The sequence below is a fragment of the Homarus americanus genome, unplaced genomic scaffold (genome assembly GCF_018991925.1).
Source record: "Homarus americanus isolate GMGI-L3 unplaced genomic scaffold, GMGI_Hamer_2.0 scaffold21314, whole genome shotgun sequence".
In the NCBI taxonomy this organism is placed as follows: domain Eukaryota; kingdom Metazoa; phylum Arthropoda; class Malacostraca; order Decapoda; family Nephropidae; genus Homarus; species Homarus americanus.
In genome coordinates, this window is record NW_024720811.1 from 1,334,416 (window position 1) to 1,351,948 (window position 17,533).

A 17,533-nucleotide genomic window follows, 5' to 3' on the forward strand; every position below is an offset into this window, starting at 1 on the left:
AGAGGATTAATCACCCCAGCAATTCACGAGGAGGTCCCGCTCAGAGGTTCCGTCAGCCACCGGCGTCAGGAGAAACCGTCCCAGCGATAATTGGACTGTCAGACACTAAGGGTAGCACCTTGTTTGTCGCCTTACCCTCATCACTTACCTTAGGAATTGGCCTGTTTGTCGGTGGGGTGGGGTGGGGGAGGGTGGGGAGGAGGGAGGGAGAGATGAGGTGGGAGGAGGAGGTGAGGAGGAGATGGGGTGGGGAGGAGGAGGAGGAGATGAGAGGTAGGAGTAGAGATGGGAGTGAGGTCAGGGAGGAGTGGGAGGTGGGTAGAGATGGGGAGATGGGGTGGGAGTGGGGTGGGGATGGGGAGGGTGGGGTGGGGAGGGTGGGGAGGGAGTGGGGAGTGGGGAGTGGGAGTAGAGTGGGGAGTGAGGTGGGGAGTGGGAGGTGGGGAGGTGGGGAGGAGGGTGGGGTGGGGTGGGGTGGGAGGGTGGGGTAGGGTGGGGTGGGGTGGGGAGGGTGGGGTTGGGTGGGGTGAGGGTGTGGGAGGGGTGGGGTGGGGTTGGGAGGGTGGGGTGGGGTGTGGGGTGGGGTGGGGAGGGTGGGGTGGGGTGGGGTGGGGTGGGGAGGGGGTGGGGTGGGGTTGGGGTGGGGTGGGGTGGGGTGGGGTGGGGTGGGGTGGGGTGGGGTGGGGTGGGGTTAGGGTAGAGGTGGGAGTGGGGTGGGGAGGGGTGGGGAGGTGGGGTGGGGTGTGGGAGGTGGGGTGGGGAGTGGGAGTGGGGTGGGGTGAGGTGGGTGGGTGGGAGGTGGGATTAGGGGTGGGAATGGGGTGGGGATGGGGTGGGGTGGGGTTGGGGTGAGGGTGGGGTGGGGAGGGTGGGGTGGGGATTGGGGTGGGGTGGGGAGGTGGGTGGGGTGGGGTGGGGTGGGGTGGGGTGGGGGTGTGGGGTGGGGTGGGGTGGGGTGGGGTTGGGGTGGGGTGTGGGTGGGGTTGGGGTTGGGGTGGGGTTGGGATTGGGGTGGGGTGGGGTGGGGGTGGGGATGGGGTGGGGTGAGGGTGTGGGAGGGTGAGGTGGGAGGTGGGGTGGGGTGGGGTGGGGTGGGTGGGGAGGGTGGGGTGGGGTGGGGTAGGGTAGGGAGGTAGGGTGGGGTGTGGGAGGGTGGGGTGGGGTGGGGTGGGGTGGGGAGTGGGGTGGGGTGGGGTGGGGTGGGGTGGGGTGGGGTGGGGTGGGGTGGGGTGGGGTGGGTTGGGGAGGGGTTGGGGTGGGGTGGGGATGGGGTTGGGGTGGGGTTGGGGTGGGGTGGGGGAGGGTGGGGTGGGGTGGGGTGGGATGGGGTGGGGTGGGGTGGGGTGTCAGGCCCTCTCTCACCTTGCCTTAATCATCTACCTCAACACCTGCCCTGTTTACCTATAGGACAAGGAGCTTTCTCTGTCCTCCAACCTTAATTAAAACCCTCAACAGGTGGGATTAATTGGCCTACAGGTGTAAGTGGTTGAGATATGATATTACCACCTGTGTTTGTCTTTCCGTTAACCTTAGACACACACACACACACACACACACACACACACACAAACACACACACACACACACACACACACATACACACATTGATTTTACCACGGTTCTTGTCACCTCCCACATTCCCTCCCCCTCCCCAAACACCTACACTTGGCTAGGGTTTCTCATCTCACCTCCTAGGACCTGCTAGGATCTGTCTTCTCTCAGCAGCTGTGGCTTCAAGTTCCTCCTCCCTCCTCCCTTCCCTCCTCCTCCTCCTCTCTCTCACTTGTCACTAGTTAATTCTCCCTCCTCCTCCTCCTCCTTTCTTCCCTCCTCTCCCTCCCTCTTTCTCTCTCCGTCCCTTCTCCTCTCTTCTTCTTCCTCTTCCTTCCTCCTCCCCAGTAGTCCCCAGTAATACTCCTCCCCCAGTCCCCAGTACTCCTCCCCAGTAGCCTTCCCAGCCCCAACAGTCCTCCTCCTCCTCCAGCAGTCCTCCTCCTCCCAGTAGCCCCAGCCAGCCTCCTCCTCCTCCCAGTAGCCCCCAGCGATCCTCCTCCTCCTCCCCAGTACCCCCAGCATCCTCCTCCTCCCCAGGCCCCCAGCAGCCATCCTCCTCCTCCCCCAGTGCCCCCAGCAGTCCTCCTCCTCCCAGTAGCCATCCTCCTCCTCCCAGTACCCCCAGCAGTCTCCTCCTCCCCAGCAGTCCTCCTCCTCCCCAGTGCCCCCAGTAGCCATCCTCCTCCTCCCCAGTAGCCCCCCAGCAGTCCTCCTCCTCCCCCAGCAGTCCTCCTCCTCCCAGCCCCCAGTAGCCATCCTTCTCCTCCCCAGTAGCCCCCAGCAGTCCTACTCCTCCTCCCCAGCAGTCCTCCTCCTCCCCAGTAGCCCCCAGCAGTCCTCTCCTCCTCCCCAGCAGTCCTCCTCCTCCCCAGTAGCCCCCAGCAGGTGGTCGCCAGGCACCATCTGGGAGGGTCTCAGTTGGCCCAGATGTGCTTACTTTATCCAACACCTCCGGCAGAAAATGTGAGGCAGTCATTAAGTCTCTCTCTCTCTCTCTCTGTCTGTCTCTCTCTCTCTCTTTCTATGTCTGTCTGTCTGTCTGTCTTTCTCTGTCTGTCGATCTGTGTCTCTCTCTCTCTCATTCTTTCTCTGTCTTTCTTTCTTTTCAGTTTCTTTTTCTTTCTTTCTTTCAGTTTCTTTTTTTCTTTCTTTCTTTTCTCTGTCTTCCTTTGTTTTATTTCTAAATCGTTTTTCTGTTTGTCTCTTTTTCGTACGTGTTATTTCTGTCCGTTTCTCTCTCTCTCTCTCTCTTACTTCTCTCTTTTTTCTCTGTTTTTTTTTTCTCCTCTCTCTCTCTCTCTCTCTCATTATCGCCATTGTGTTTCATTCTCCTAAGAACGAGAGTAAGTTATATTTTGTTATCGTTTCTATGTCAAAATCAGGTGTCTCACAGGTCACAGGTCAGGTGTCTCACAGGTCACAGGTCAGGTGTCTCACAGGTCCAGGGCAGGTGTCTCACAGGTCAGGGTCAGGTGTCTCACAGTCACAGGTCAGGTGTCTCACAGGTCACAGGTCAGGTGTCTCACAGGTCGTGTCTCTGGAGTCCACACGTTAGGTATCTCACAGGTCATAGGTCAGGTGTCTCACAGGTCACAGGTCGGGTGTCTCACAGGTCTCAGGTCAGATGTCTTACAGGTCACAGGTCGGGTGTCCCACAGGTCACAGGTCAGATGTGTTATAGATCAGGTCAGGTTCATCAGAGTGAAGGCGGGTCTCTCAAACTCGTCACTCTAAGATGGTTCTTACAAGAACTTAACGACTCAGTGAGCTTAACTATGAGGGGGGCAGGGGGGACAGGGGGATGGCAGGGAGAGCAGGGGCCAGAGGACAGGGGGGAGCTGGGGGAAGGAGGAAGAACAGGAAGAGGCAGGCGGCGGTGACGGGGAGGGGGATAATGGGTGGTATAAGTGACAGAGAGGGCAAGGGAAGAAATGAAGAGGGAGAGGTGCAAGGGGAGCAGGGGGAGAGGGGCAGAGGGGGAGGGAGGCTCTCACTGTTGATCTAAATTAAAAAGGCCATTTATGGAGGTGTGGGAGACGTTCTGTGACAGTTAATATGATTCCCTCCATACTAAAAAAAATTTCTTAATATTTCCTACTACTACTACTACTACTAGTACACCTACTACTACACCTACTACTACTTAAAGTGGCCTCCAGCCTCCCCCAATAGCCACACCTTCGCCGCCATTTTATTACCTTAATATTAAATATCCTAATACATAAGTAGCTATCCTATCTGTGTTGAATTAGTTGAGCCGCAGATCTATGCGGCATTCAGTGACTGTAGCCTCATATTCGCAGAGTTGTCGGCTTGGAGCCAATGCTCTCGTTCCTGAGGCAGAGCTGAAGGAGAGAAGGACAGTCGACATCTCATCCAGGCTGTAACATAACTTGTGCTGCTGCTTCTGTTAGGATAGCACCTCTGCGAATCTGGCATAGAAGCATCTGTACTTGGTCCCATCCCACCAGAGGTTGTGAACACTTGAGGAGTGAAGCTGCCTTGATCAACGTTCTGAATCTTCCCATATGCCTTTATCTTGTCGTTCTCGTTCCTCCTGTGTGCAGCATCGAGAGCAAGTTACGGTGACATGCGGCCATGGAATCAAAAAACCTGATGTCGGAAGGCTCGCTGTCCTGTCCAGAATCCTAGCATTGACGTCAACACGGGCTTTGTTGGATATGTTTGAAGTCCTGTTGAAAATTCTCACTGTCCAATGGAAGGAGGGTCGGTTCACCCTGACATCACGCAGATTTCTTCAACATACTTCAACATATTTGCTTGAGATCCTTACTTCGTCATGCCTCATGCATATGAAGCCCCTTTCTTGCACACCATGGCGTGATCGACGTCATAAGAAGAGCCACACACGCATTGGGAGGACAAACCTCTACTGGCCAACTGCACTTACCTTTGGCCTCTGTAAATTCTTGTTTATTGAGACTGAAACCATTTGCCCATATCGGTAACGTAGTTAACCAGTTCGAGGCGCCCACCTCCTGCGCTATAGCTACTTTTTTTCTTAAAATTTCGGTACTGCAGCAACAGGTGCTGCAATTTATCACTTTGGCTGTGCTGTCGTTCTGTCATAATGGACCTTCGAATCTTGTTTACTTCATTGGTATCCACCTCCCCTGTTGCGTTCTGAGCTATTATGTGGTCCGTGAGGGCTGCCGTGAGCTTAACTGAGTATTGATGTTCGGTGGCAGCAATCTCCCCTGGATTGGTCAATCCCGTTCCTCCCAGTGTCGGTGGTAGTGCAAGGAGTGATCTTTCTGCTGGGTTTAAGTGAGGGTGTTTCACTAATTTGGGAATGAAATTGACGCTGATAGCTTCTTCCAGAGGGTGGAGGAGGGTCCGATATCAGGATAGTGCGCATCAGGTAGTTCCAGCAATGCTTGACTCCATTGGTGAATGCCGCAAAGCCGCATGTGGCTCTGTGTTAGCAATCTCAGACAGAGCTTGGATTTCCCTAACCCACTCATTCACCTTTCCTGTTACGTACTCGGTCTTGAAGTCCGTCGTGCCGATTACCGCACCTGGTGTCTTTGGCCATCCATTGTTATTTTGACCTCACTTCCACCCGAACACCTCCATTGCCCGTTCATAATGTTCTGGCATCACAATGAGGAAGGACTTGCTGGCGTTTGGGTGACCCCTATTAGTGGACCTCGTGATGTTACCAAGTCCACCCACTTTTGATGTCCTCCACTTTCCTGCTCCTGTAAGGTCGTCAGCGTGCCACTTGCTTGACCTCGGTTGTTTCAAATTTTGTTGTGTGTGAGCACGGATAGGCCTATTGCGTACATTGCCATTGCAACAGGGTCCCCCTCCGTTGTTCCCTCGGTTGACTGTATGATGGTATCACCTCTTAGAGCCTTGTTGTTTACTTTATAGAGGTCTGATGGATTCCTGTAGGTGTTTTCAACATACATTGCAAAGCTTGGACACTTGATCTTGATGTTGTGCAGTGCGGCCTTGCGGTTAAGTGTGTTGAATGCGTTTGAAGCGTCAACCAGGAGAACGGCCTCACAATCACGCTGCTCAAATATCGTTCTCATGGCGTGAATGGCAGCTTCACCTCCAGCCTGGTGGCCAGCACAAACTTGCAGGTTCCCTACAGCTGCCCTGACATCATCCTTTACCACCTCCATTATGCATTTTCCGATGGATCAGCACTTCCCCAACTATAGGCCAGAAATTTTAATGTGTCTCTGTTTATTGGCAGACCCCCACCGAGATTCCCTGTAGAGATCTTAGCGCCAAAGACACTTTTCCACACTCATTTTGTTTCCAAACTTTCTTGCAACGTCATCGGTGTTTTGGCTCCGTCGCCTATAAATTTTAGTTCTCCTGCAGTGTTCTTGCTTCCACACAGGAGATCATCAAGGGCACCATTCTGCCACATTATCAATCTTTCTCATTGCTGCCACATTTTCTTTGTGCTTAGTCTGTGTGTGTCCTCTGACAAAATAGATGTATTATTACAGTATTTGAAGAGTTAAAGGCAAGGAAGCGGTCCTGAGGTACTCGGTTATGAGGCGAATCATCTCCCGAATCATTTTTGTGGCCGCACACTTGGTGGTTCAAACAGGTTAGCTGGCGTCCACCTGACAATTTCTGAGTAAGTTTTCAAATCCACATTTTCCATCGACATGCCATTCCACTGTGGTGGCTGTCTCTCATTCACCTCGTGGACATCTGCTACTATTGAGCAGCGTTTATTGGTACTACTTTTCAGGTTGAGTAGACTCACTGCTATCATTTAGATATCATCGCGGTTGGGTCCCGGAGGAATCCACTGTGGCCTCCTGTGTCGGCTCCCTGCCTTGTGGTTCCGACAATTGTTTCCCTTTCTGCGAGCCACACATGGTCGGTTGTTTCTCACATTCACAGCTAGTGCAGTTTTGGTTCTGGCTAGCACAGACGCAGCAATGTCTGTTACCAGGCATAGCGTTCCGCACCTTGGGCGACAGTTACGTCCGCCTCCGACATCTACTTTGGTCCCATACAGAAGAAGAAACTAGTTCTTATGAAGTAAGGGCGGAGAGGTGAGAGGCTGGACTGCTGTGTCCGGGTAGTAGATGTGCGCGTGGGTGTGTAGGCCACCCCCCTGTGGGCGACAGTCCACACATCAGAGTGATACACTGGGAGCAAGAATTATCACACCTAACACTTGTTTATGTATCCTTGGCAGAGATAACCACTATTTCTATGGTCGCACTGATGTAATATTAGTTATATATACTCACTTGGTCGGCTGTCACTACATACTACTACTACTACTATTTCTGCTACAACTACTACTGCTACTACTACTAATAATAAGCACAACAACAACAATACTAACAATAACCATAAAAAATAATAAAATAAAAATAACTAAAACACAGGTAAATAAATTCTTCCCAATTATTCAAACACCGCATCAAAGGCAGAGATTCTATTGGGTCAGAGTCTCAGCCAATTAAAATACAGCAAAGTCAGAGCCAATTGAAATGCCATAAAGTCTCGACCAATCAATATTCAGCAATTTCTTCCGAGCAACTTTTATGCCACACGGGGACACGGGAAGATCTTTTCTATTGGTCACAAGATTTATAGGGTACAGCTCATTGGTTAGGTTAGGTTAAGTTAGGTTAAATAAATAGCTATATAGACAGCCAGCTTTAGCTAATCAGCACCGTTGTTTACATACATTCAAACCAATCAGAAGAAAGCTATCTCCCTCAGCCAATCAACACCACCGTTTACATACATTCAAACCAATCAGAAAGCTATCTCCCTCAGCCAATCAACACCACCGTTTACATACATTCAAGCCAATCAGAAGAAAGCTATCTCCCTCAGCCAATCCCAGCCAGCCATCTTTACCCGCTAGACTAACATTCATCAACACAGCCACAAAAACAAAGGCAATTAAGGAGAGTGTTGGTGAGGTTAACTGAAGGTAAATAAACAGAGGAATTAAATAGAGAAGAAATATGGCGGCTTGGTGTTGGAGCTGCCTGGATGACGAATGTACAGACAGACAGACAGACAGACAGAGACAGACAGACAGACAGAGATAGACAAAGACAGACAGACAGACAAGGCATACAGACAGACAGAGATAGACAGACAGACAGGCAGACAAGGCATACAGACAGAAAGTCATACAACACTAATGAGAAGAAAATACAGAAAATATTCTACTTAGATAAAAAAATAAAAATACATAAATAATAATAAAACAGTAAATGAAACAGACAAATAGAAATAAACAGATAAGCAAAATAAAATACAAAATAAAATTCACCTGAGTTTTATAAATTATAATTAAAAGTAACTCATAAAATTATTAGTATTACGGTTAAAAATATTACTAATTAATATGTTTGTTTTTACCGTTCATACCTACAGTCATACAGTAACGGGTCATTAGTGATAAAAGTCGAGTGTGTAGGGCGGTAGGTGCTGTCAGAGGTTGAGTGAGTCAGTCAGTATGTAGAGTGTCCGTGTGATAACTACTGAACGGTAAGAACTACAGTGTTTAAATTTGGTATATATGTTACCTATAACTACCTCTAGAGTCGTTATGATTTTCAGTTCAATAGGTCAAAGGTCAGGGTCATCATGCAGGTATATAGGTGGGTTTGTTTGTCGGGCTGCATCTCTCTCTCTCTCTCTCTCTCTCTCTCTCTCTCTCTCTCTCTCTCTCTCTCTCTCTCTCTCTCTCTCTCTCTCTCTCTCTCTCTCTCTCCTGGCACACTGTCGTTCGATACGTTACTTCCTGTCCGCGTCTTCCGCCGTCAGCAGCAAACATGACATTTCCGGCCAGATCCTTCAAGACTCCTACCACACCCCCGGCCAGATCCTTCAAGGCTCCTACGACACTCCCGGACAAACCCAGATCCTAGACTCCTACACCCCACAGATCCCACACACCCAGATCCTTCAAGACTCCTACCACACCCCGCCAGATCCCCAGATCCCAAGACCCTACCACCCCCCAACAAGATCCTACACACCGGCCAGACCTTCAAGACTCTACCACACCCCCCAGCAAGATCCTACGACACTTCCGGCCAGATCCTTCAAGACTCCTACCACACCTCCCCAGCAAGATCCTACGACACTTCCGGCCAGATCCTTCAAGACTCCTACCACACCCCCGGCCAGATCCTTCAAGACTCCTACGACAAAATATCCTCGTAAGTCAAGATGCAAGAACCCCCAAAAGATGGATTCACAAAAGTTCACAAAATTTTAACTTTTTATCGTAAATGGCAAAAATACGTTCACACACACACACACACACACACACACACACACACACACACACACACACACACACACACACACACACACACACACACACACACACAAAACAAAGTACATAATTCTTTATTAGGAAAGTTAAATGAGGACGAATATAAATTAGTAAAATATGCAAAAAGTGCTTCTATATCCAACTCTCCCGTTGGGTACACGGTGGTGGCAGGTGTCAGGGTGTCAGGTGGCAGGTGTCAGGTGGCAGGTGTCAAGGTGGCAGGGTAGCAGGGTGGCAGGTTTCGAGGCAGTAGGCAGATGAACAAAGCCTTCCCTTCACACACCAGCTGAATAGAGGAACAAGAGAAGACGATGGAATGTTCTCCAGGTATATTTTGCAGGCCAGATACCTGTAGGAGCCAGGTAGGTGGTGGAGCAGGTGATGGTGGAGCCAGTAGTGATGGTGGCCATTAGGTGATGGTGGAGCCAGTAGGTGATGGTGGAGCCAGGTAGGTGATGGTGGAGCCAGGTAGGTGGTGGTGGAGCCAGGTAGGTGGTGGTGGAGCTAGTTAGGTGATGGTGGAGCCAGGTAGGTGATGGTGGAGCCAGGTAGGTGATGGTGGAGCCAGGTAGGTGATGGTGGAGCCAGGTAGGTGATGGTGGAGCCAGGTAGGTGATGGTGGAGCCAGGTAGGTGGTGGAGCCAGGTAGGTGGTGGTGGAGCCAGGTGAGGTGGTGGTGGAGCCAGGTAGGTGATGGTGGAGCCAGGTAGGTGATGGTGGAGCCAGGTAGGTGGTGGTGGAGCCAGGTAGGTGGTGGTGGAGCCAGGTAGGTGGTGGTGGAGCCAGGTAGGTGGTGGTGGAGCCAGGTAGGTGAACTGACCCTACCCCCCCCTTCCCTAGTGTCTGCCTCCTGGTGACACGGCCTGGAGGTGCATCTTACCTCTCTCTCTCTCTCTCTCTCTCTCATCCCTCCCTCCTTCTCCCTTTCTCTCCCTCACACACACTATCCCTCTCCATTGCCCTCTCTCAGACACTCCCTCTCCCTCCCAGACCTCCCTCTCCTTCCCAGACCTCCCCTCCCTCCCAGACACTCCCTCTCCCTCCCAGACCTCCCTCTCCCTCCCAGACACTCCCTCTCCCTCCCAGACACTCCCTCTCCCTCCCAGACACTCCCTCTCCCTCCCAGACACCACTCCGCCTCACTATACATCTTCACTACTATCTATGGTGAGCGTCACCATAGATAGCCACTGTGTGTTATGTAATGTTCCTTTATGTAGTGTATAACATCACATACGTACATACTTTTGTATATGTATGTATGTATGTATGTATGTATGTATTTATGTATGTATTTTTTATGTATGTATGTATGTATGTATGTATAAATAAATACAAAAATCATGAAAAAAAATATCTCTAACACTTTTTCTTTCTTTCTTTCTTTCTTTTCTTTTCTTTCTTTCTTTCTTTCTTTCACAGGAATAAGAAATCTGGGTGGAGTTAGTTGTTCCTTTCTCAACGTCTCGGAATATATGAATGGCCGCCATTTTAACTTTGGCTCCTAACTACCTGTAATTATTCCCCTGTGCTAGTTACCCCCCCCCCCTACTGGTCGTCAACCCTTATCCGTTTTCTTTCTTTGAGGACATTTTCTTTCTCTCTGTCTGTCTGTCTGTCTGTCTGTCTGTCTGTCTGTCTGTCTGTCTGTCTGTCACTTTTCCCTTCTCTCCATTCCTTTCCTCTCTCACCCCCTCTCACTCCTCCTCTTTGCTTTTTCCTTTTCTTGTCCTCTCCCATCTCTCCTTCTTCCTCTCTCTCTCTCTCTCTCTCTTTTCCCTTCCTTTCTCACCCTTCTCTTTATTATCTCCATTCCTCTCTTCTCCCTCATTACCCTCACACACAATCATCCCCTCTTCAAAGCGTATAGAAAACGGGATGCGTGAGCCCAAGGTAAACCAGCAGGTAATTCACACCTTAACAACCCTTTAAATAAACATAACTAGTCATCAAAATACACAAAATATCCGAAGGTTATTTGCGTCCCTTTTAACCGGATATAACGAGAAGGCATCTAATTGGCTCACTTTGCTTACGTCACATTCTCAAAATCTCTTAAGTTGTTATTTTCACTTAAGTTACGATATGTTGATGGAATTTAAATATATCGTTAGTTAAAAATATATATTTACAAAGAAAAAAAACCCACTGAAAATACTGACTTAAATTACGATAAAAAGTTAAATAATAAAAAACAAAACAAAAATCGTAAGTTAAAATATCATCTTATGTTAATTTATCTTATTATACTAAGATGGATTCTCAAAAGTTCCTATTTTAATTTTCAATTTTATCTTAACTGGAGCCAAAAATGGAGGCTTCAAGATGGCGGCATAATAGCACTGTGACTATACCCAAGCCAGACGTGTTTTCTTATCCTCACTACGAGAATAAACAAGATTATCGTAAGAATCTGTGGGAATCTGGACGGGACAAAGATTGCTTGCCAGTCAGCCCCGGAAACCCACTACAAGAGGGATTTTACCCGATTTCAACTCTTTCGTGGCCGATTTTACCCGATTTTTATCCTTTTATAGCAGATTTTAGTCAGTATATGCAAAGAGCAAGTAAGCGTTTATACGGGCGTGTTATGTTCCCTCTGTGTCCCTTCCCACGCCTCTTACACGCCTCCTCCACGCCACTCCCACACTCCTGCTACCCTCCCACGCCTCTTACACGCCTCCTCCACGCCCCTCCCACACTCCTGCTACCCTCCCACGCCTCTTACACGCCTCCTCCACGCCACTCCCACACTCCTGCTACCCTCCCACGCCTCCTCCACGCCGTACACGCCACTCCCACGCCCTCCAGACCGTCTTTCAACACCAAGACCTCCCGGGTGCCTGACCTTCCCGATGAGACGGATCTGAATTCTGTTAATTAAGCAGGTGATGACTTACCTGGGTGAGACACACACACACACACACACACACACACACACACACACACACACACACACACACACACACACACACACACACACACCTTACCTTCATAAGTATAGGTAATCTAATCCCTGAAGTAAGATAAGTAAGATGTAAGTAATTTTGTACACAGTGATCCAAATACTACTTAAAATTCTAATTTACTTATAAAGGTATTACTATATGTGGTTTTATACTTGTTAAGTGTATAAGTTAAGTGAGGATGGTCTGTGTTAGTGAGATTTCTACTTAAATTGTATAGTTACTTATAAATAGGTGTCAGTATGTACTTTATAATCGTTAAGTGAAAAGTAAGCATAGTTCATAGCCAGACATCCACTTACCATTTAATCGTATTGTAGTACTAGTAAGTACACTTATAAACCCGTTAAGTGTACAGGGAGGAGGTGTTCTAAGTGTTCACGCCAGACGTCATGAAGAACACGAGTGACTTGCCTGTGGACGAGAGAACAAATGTATTAACTTGAAGAACAGTTATATATATATTGTTACAACTGGTTAAAGGAGAATATATGGATCACCTGAAGATTAAACACCCCAGCTTATTTCACATCAATAATAACGAAACTAATATGACCTAACCTAACATAACCTAACCTAACATAACCTAACCTAACGCAACCTATCCTAACCTAACATAACCTAACCTAACGCAACCTATCCTAACCTAACCTAACCTAGCCTAACCTAGACATAATCTAACTGAAATTGACCTTACGTAACTTAACCTGACCTTACTACCATAACGACACACGAAATATTCTAGTAGCAATAATCTACAGAAGACCCCACACTAACGTAAGGAATTTTCTTGATAAATTTTTGGAGCTTATCACTATCATAAGTTCAGAGAGGAAACTTTGCTACATTACAGGAGATGTCAACCTTGGTCTATTAAAATCAGAAACCGACACCTCAGTATTAGACCTTCTTGCTACCTGTCATTCTAAACTCTTCTTCAACACTATAACCAAACCCACTAGAGTAACTGCCACCTCTGCCACTGTGATAGATCATATCTGGACTAACAACACTCCTAACAACCTAGCAAGTGGAATTATTTATAACAATATCTCAGATCACTTCCCAGTTTTTGTCATGTATAAAACAGCCACAAGACCTGAAAGGCCTAGTAGAGTCTCGGTACAATACAGAGACTACTGCGCCGACAACATGCTCCGTTTTTAATACAACTTAATGGATGCTACGAGGGATCTTGTCTATGCCTCCAACAACCCTAACGTGAACAGCTGTAACTTCTCTTCCATCTTCAATGCTTGCTTTGGTAAATGCTTCCCGCTCAAGACTAAGTCAGTGAAAACTGTATCTATTTCCAAGCCTTATATCACAAGTGAAGTTAAGATAATGATAAAAGAAAAACACAAACTCCAAAGGAAATTTGCAAAAAGACCCATAACTTTCGGTGATGCTTACCGAAGTATCAGAAATAGAGTAACTCAAGCAGTTAGAAATGCCAGACGAAGCTATTATACAAATAAGCTCCAGTCAGCATCAGGCGACAGTAAGAAAACCTGGAATGTCATAAATTCTAATTAGAACAGGAACACTCAGCCTTCGGCCCCCCACTCAGCTTTTATGATAAATGATTCAGTTGTAACGGAACCCTCCCCCATTGCCAACCACTTCAATGAATATTTTATTAATGTTGGCAAAAATCTTGCAGAGAGCATCCGTGATCACCATGAGGAATTTAGAGCCTACCTGCAAAACAAACAGCAAAATGAGCTATTCTTATCCCCTGTCACAGCAGATGAATTACTGGCCATCATAAAAATGTCCAAAGATGCAGCAGCAGGCGAAGACAATATACCAATGAGCATCATTAAGAAAGTAGCCCACTTATTACTACCTGTTCTCCTCCACATTTGTAACTCCTCCTTCACTAGTGGTGTCTTTCCTGATAAACTGAAAATTGCTAAAGTTCACCCAGCATATAAAAAATCTGGGGACAAAGGTCTCTTCAAGAATTACCGCCCCATATCAGTCCTCCCAGCCTTGAGTAAGATACTGGAGAAGCTAGCGTGTAGTAGACTAAATTCCTTCTGCAGTGTCAATAACATCTTTACAGACTCCCAGTTTGGATTTAGAGCTAGAAGGTCGATTGAGAGTGCTCTGCTATCCTTTACTAATAACATATGAAATTCCTCTGATGACAGTCAGTTCACAGTCGGTATATTCCTGAACCTCTCTAAAGCCTTCGATACTGTCGACCATACCATCCTCCTGTCAAATCTTGAACATTACGGCGTTAGGGGCCTGTCCCACAATTGGTTTACCTCATATCTGTCCAACAGGAAGCAGTATGTCTGTTATAATAACCACCAATCTGACTCCTCGCCAATCTTGTATGGAGTCCCCCAAGGTTCCATTCTCGGTCCAGTACTGTTTTTGTTGTACATAAACGACATAGTCCACGCCAGCTCACTCATAAAATACAACTTATTTGCAGACGATAGTAATCTCTATGCCAGCAACTCAGACCTCCATTCCTTGATGAGAACTAACCTAATCCTCAGGTGATGCTAAATGCACATACAGTACTGTCTCTTATACGTGTTATACTGTTTATATCTGTCTGTCTGTCTGTCTATTTATTATCTTGTGTGTGTGTGTGTGTGTGTGTGTGTGTGTGTGTGTGTGTGTGTGTGTGTGTGTGTATGTGTGTGTATTTCCCCATTTCTCTCCCCCTCTCTAGCTCACTTTTTCTCTAAAGATACTATCTCCCTTTGTCTTCCTGTCACTCAATCTGAAGTGTGTGTGTGTGTGTGTGGCTCTCTCTCTCTCTCTCTCTCTCTCTCTCTCTCTCTCTCTCTCTCTCTCACCAAGACCTAGCATACCTCACCCCTCCCCGCTCTCTCACCGTCGTTATCTCGGTATTTCCATCTCCGTACACATTTCTATCGCCAGCGCCACAAATCTCCGGCACACAATACACTTGTCGACGACTCCCTCACTAAATATATATCAAGGAATACATTTTCACTATCCTTTCCCCAGTCACTGTGTGTGTGTGTGTGTGTGTGTGTGTGGTGTGTGTGTGTGTGTGTGTGGTGTGTGTGTGTGTGTGTGTGTGTGTGTGTGTGTGTGTGTGTGTGTGTGTGTGTGTGGTATGTATGTGTGTGTGTGTGTGTGGTGTATGTGTGTGTGTGTGTGTGTGTATGTGTGTGTGTGTGTATGGTTGATGGTGCCAATGTTGTGAGGAGAAGTGGTAGAGAAGGACAGGAGGAGGAGGTGGTAGAGAGAGGAAGGGAGGGAGGAGGGGGAAGGGGGGAGGACAATGGGGGCTGTGAGGGGCTCAGGTGCCATTGTGCCATAAATGGTGCACGTCACACACACAGGTGCCATTCTCACCTCCACCACCTACCCCCCCACCCCTATCCTCAAGCGTCTTCAGTGTCTTGGTGGGCGTGGGTGGCGTGGGTGTGAGTGGGGGGGGTGTGAGTGGCGGGGTCATGGGCAGCAAGGGTGTGGAGCGGCTGGAGTGTGGGTTAGGGGTATGGGCGGCAGGGGTGAGGGCGGGAGTGTTTGGGCGTGGTGGGTCAGGGTTATTCACTCTCCTTCTGTTTACTTCTCTTCCTCTTTATTCTTCCTCATCATAATATCTGGAGAGGAGGAGGATGGGGAGGAGGAAGAGGAGGAGGAGGAGGAGAAGCAGGAAGAGGTGTTGGTAGAGGAGGAGGAGGAGACGTGGTTGTAATGGAAGAGAAGAGGGAGGAAGGGGATAAAAGAGAAGGAGAGGAGAAAGAGGAGAGGAAGAGGTGAAAAATGGCAGACTTTAATACTAAACATGAACCACCTGCCAGTCATTAGTCCAGCTGCCCATTCACCACAGATGGTTACCCTTAAACATGCCTAATTATCCTTAAACACCCTTAAATTTCCCTTAAACACCCTTAAATTATTCTTAAACACCCTTAATTAGCTTCAAATACCCTAAAATTACCCTTAAACACCCTTAAATTACCCTTAATTACCTTTAAACACCCTTAAATTACCATTAAACTCCCTAAAATTAACCTTAAACACCCTTAATTACCCTTAATTACCTTTAAACACCCTTAATTTTTACCTTAATTACCCTTAAACCCCTTAATTACCCATAATTACCTTTAACTCATTAAATTACCATAACAACCCTTAAGCACCAATAAATTGCCGTAACACCGCCAATTACCCATATACAGCAACTACTAATACTACAACAACTACACCAATAACAACTACCACAACAACAACTACACCAATAACAACTACCACAACAACAACTACACCAATAACAACTACCACAACAACAACTACACCAATAACAACTACCACAACAACAACTACACCAATAACAACTTCAGCAACAACTATTACAACAACCATCATAACAACAACGTGGGATAGATCACAAACCAGCATCACCTGGTCTTGTTACCTTAATGAAATACCACCACCACCATCAGTGTACCTGTGTGCTTCCTTACCTGCCATAACTCTCTCTCTCTCTCTCTCTCTCTCTCTCTCTCTCTCTCTCTCTCTCTCTCTCTCTCTCTCTCAGTCAGCATACACAGAGACACATCTATCCCATTATCTGCATCATGCTCCTCATCTTTGACCGAAAAATACTCTCAGACACACACACACACACACACACACACACACACACACACACACACACACAGAAAGACAGAGAGAGACAGACACAGGCAAAGGACAAGATCAATACAGAATCAAAGAGACACACACAGACAGACAGACACGGACAGACACACACACACACTCACTACTTCTTACTACTACTTTGCTGTCACTCGGAATCGAGTATGACGATCATCCAGCTGTGGTACAATGATATGAGTTATTAAGGATGTCACCTACTGTAGGTTGGTGAGGTTTGCGGTGACTAAAGAGGCCGATACGAGACCCGGAGGGTAGTCCACATTCGTTGCACATGTGAAGGGCTGCATCGAGTGCGGGAGGAGCGGTGGCAGCGTCTGTCCGGCGTTGGCGCTTGTCTGCCTCGGTTTGCAGTCGGGCTAACTCAAAAGTATTGACACCTTCTCGTGTGGTGCTCCTCCAAGCGTTACGACGTGGAGTAATCGACTCCCAGGTGAGGGGGTCGATTTGGCCCTTTTTGCAGTTTGTCTTAAGACTATCCTTATACCTTTCCAGTTGCCCACCGGCGTTACGTTTACTATTCGTTAGGTGACTGTAAAGTAACTGCTTTGGCAGTCCAGTTGGTGTCAGCAAGAATACTGGCATTTGTTCTCTTGTCTTCCCAACAAACTCGGAGGATGGAAGGTAGACTACGTTGGTGAAAGTTTTCAAGTGCCTTGAGGTGCCTCCTGTATGTGACCCATGTCTCACTGCCATATAGCAGGGTGGGGAGGACCACTGCTCGATATACATGCAGCTTTGTAGAAAATTTCAGCTCCCTACAGCTGAAGACACAGTTCCGGAGTCTGCCAAAGGCTTGAGATGCACATCTGATCCGATGTTCACTCTCTTCATCGATGTCTGCTGTGGTGGACAGGTGGGAGCCGAGATACCGAAAGTGGGTAACATTAGAGAGGGTAGTACCGTTAAGCTGGATGGATGGTGGAGGTGTATCTGAACCGGAGGCAGGTTGAAAGAGAATTTGAGTCTTACGTACATTCACCTGAAGGCCGAAGTGCGCATACGAATCTGCGTAGGTGTTTAGGATCTCCTGTAGGTC

At 47.9% G+C, this 17,533-nt stretch overlaps 1 protein-coding gene across 1 annotated transcript in view; it reads right to left on the bottom strand.

Annotated features, from left to right (window-relative positions):
• LOC121861207 (chaoptin-like) overlaps positions 1 to 12,242 on the bottom strand; it is a 63,241-nt gene extending 50,999 nt beyond the window's left edge. The window contains exon 1 of the mRNA XM_042358830.1: positions 12,135 to 12,242. The gene's annotated coding sequence lies outside the window, so the exon portion shown is untranslated. The remainder of the gene's footprint in view (positions 1 to 12,134) is intronic.
• Between the last annotated feature and the right edge of the window lie 5,291 nt (positions 12,243 to 17,533).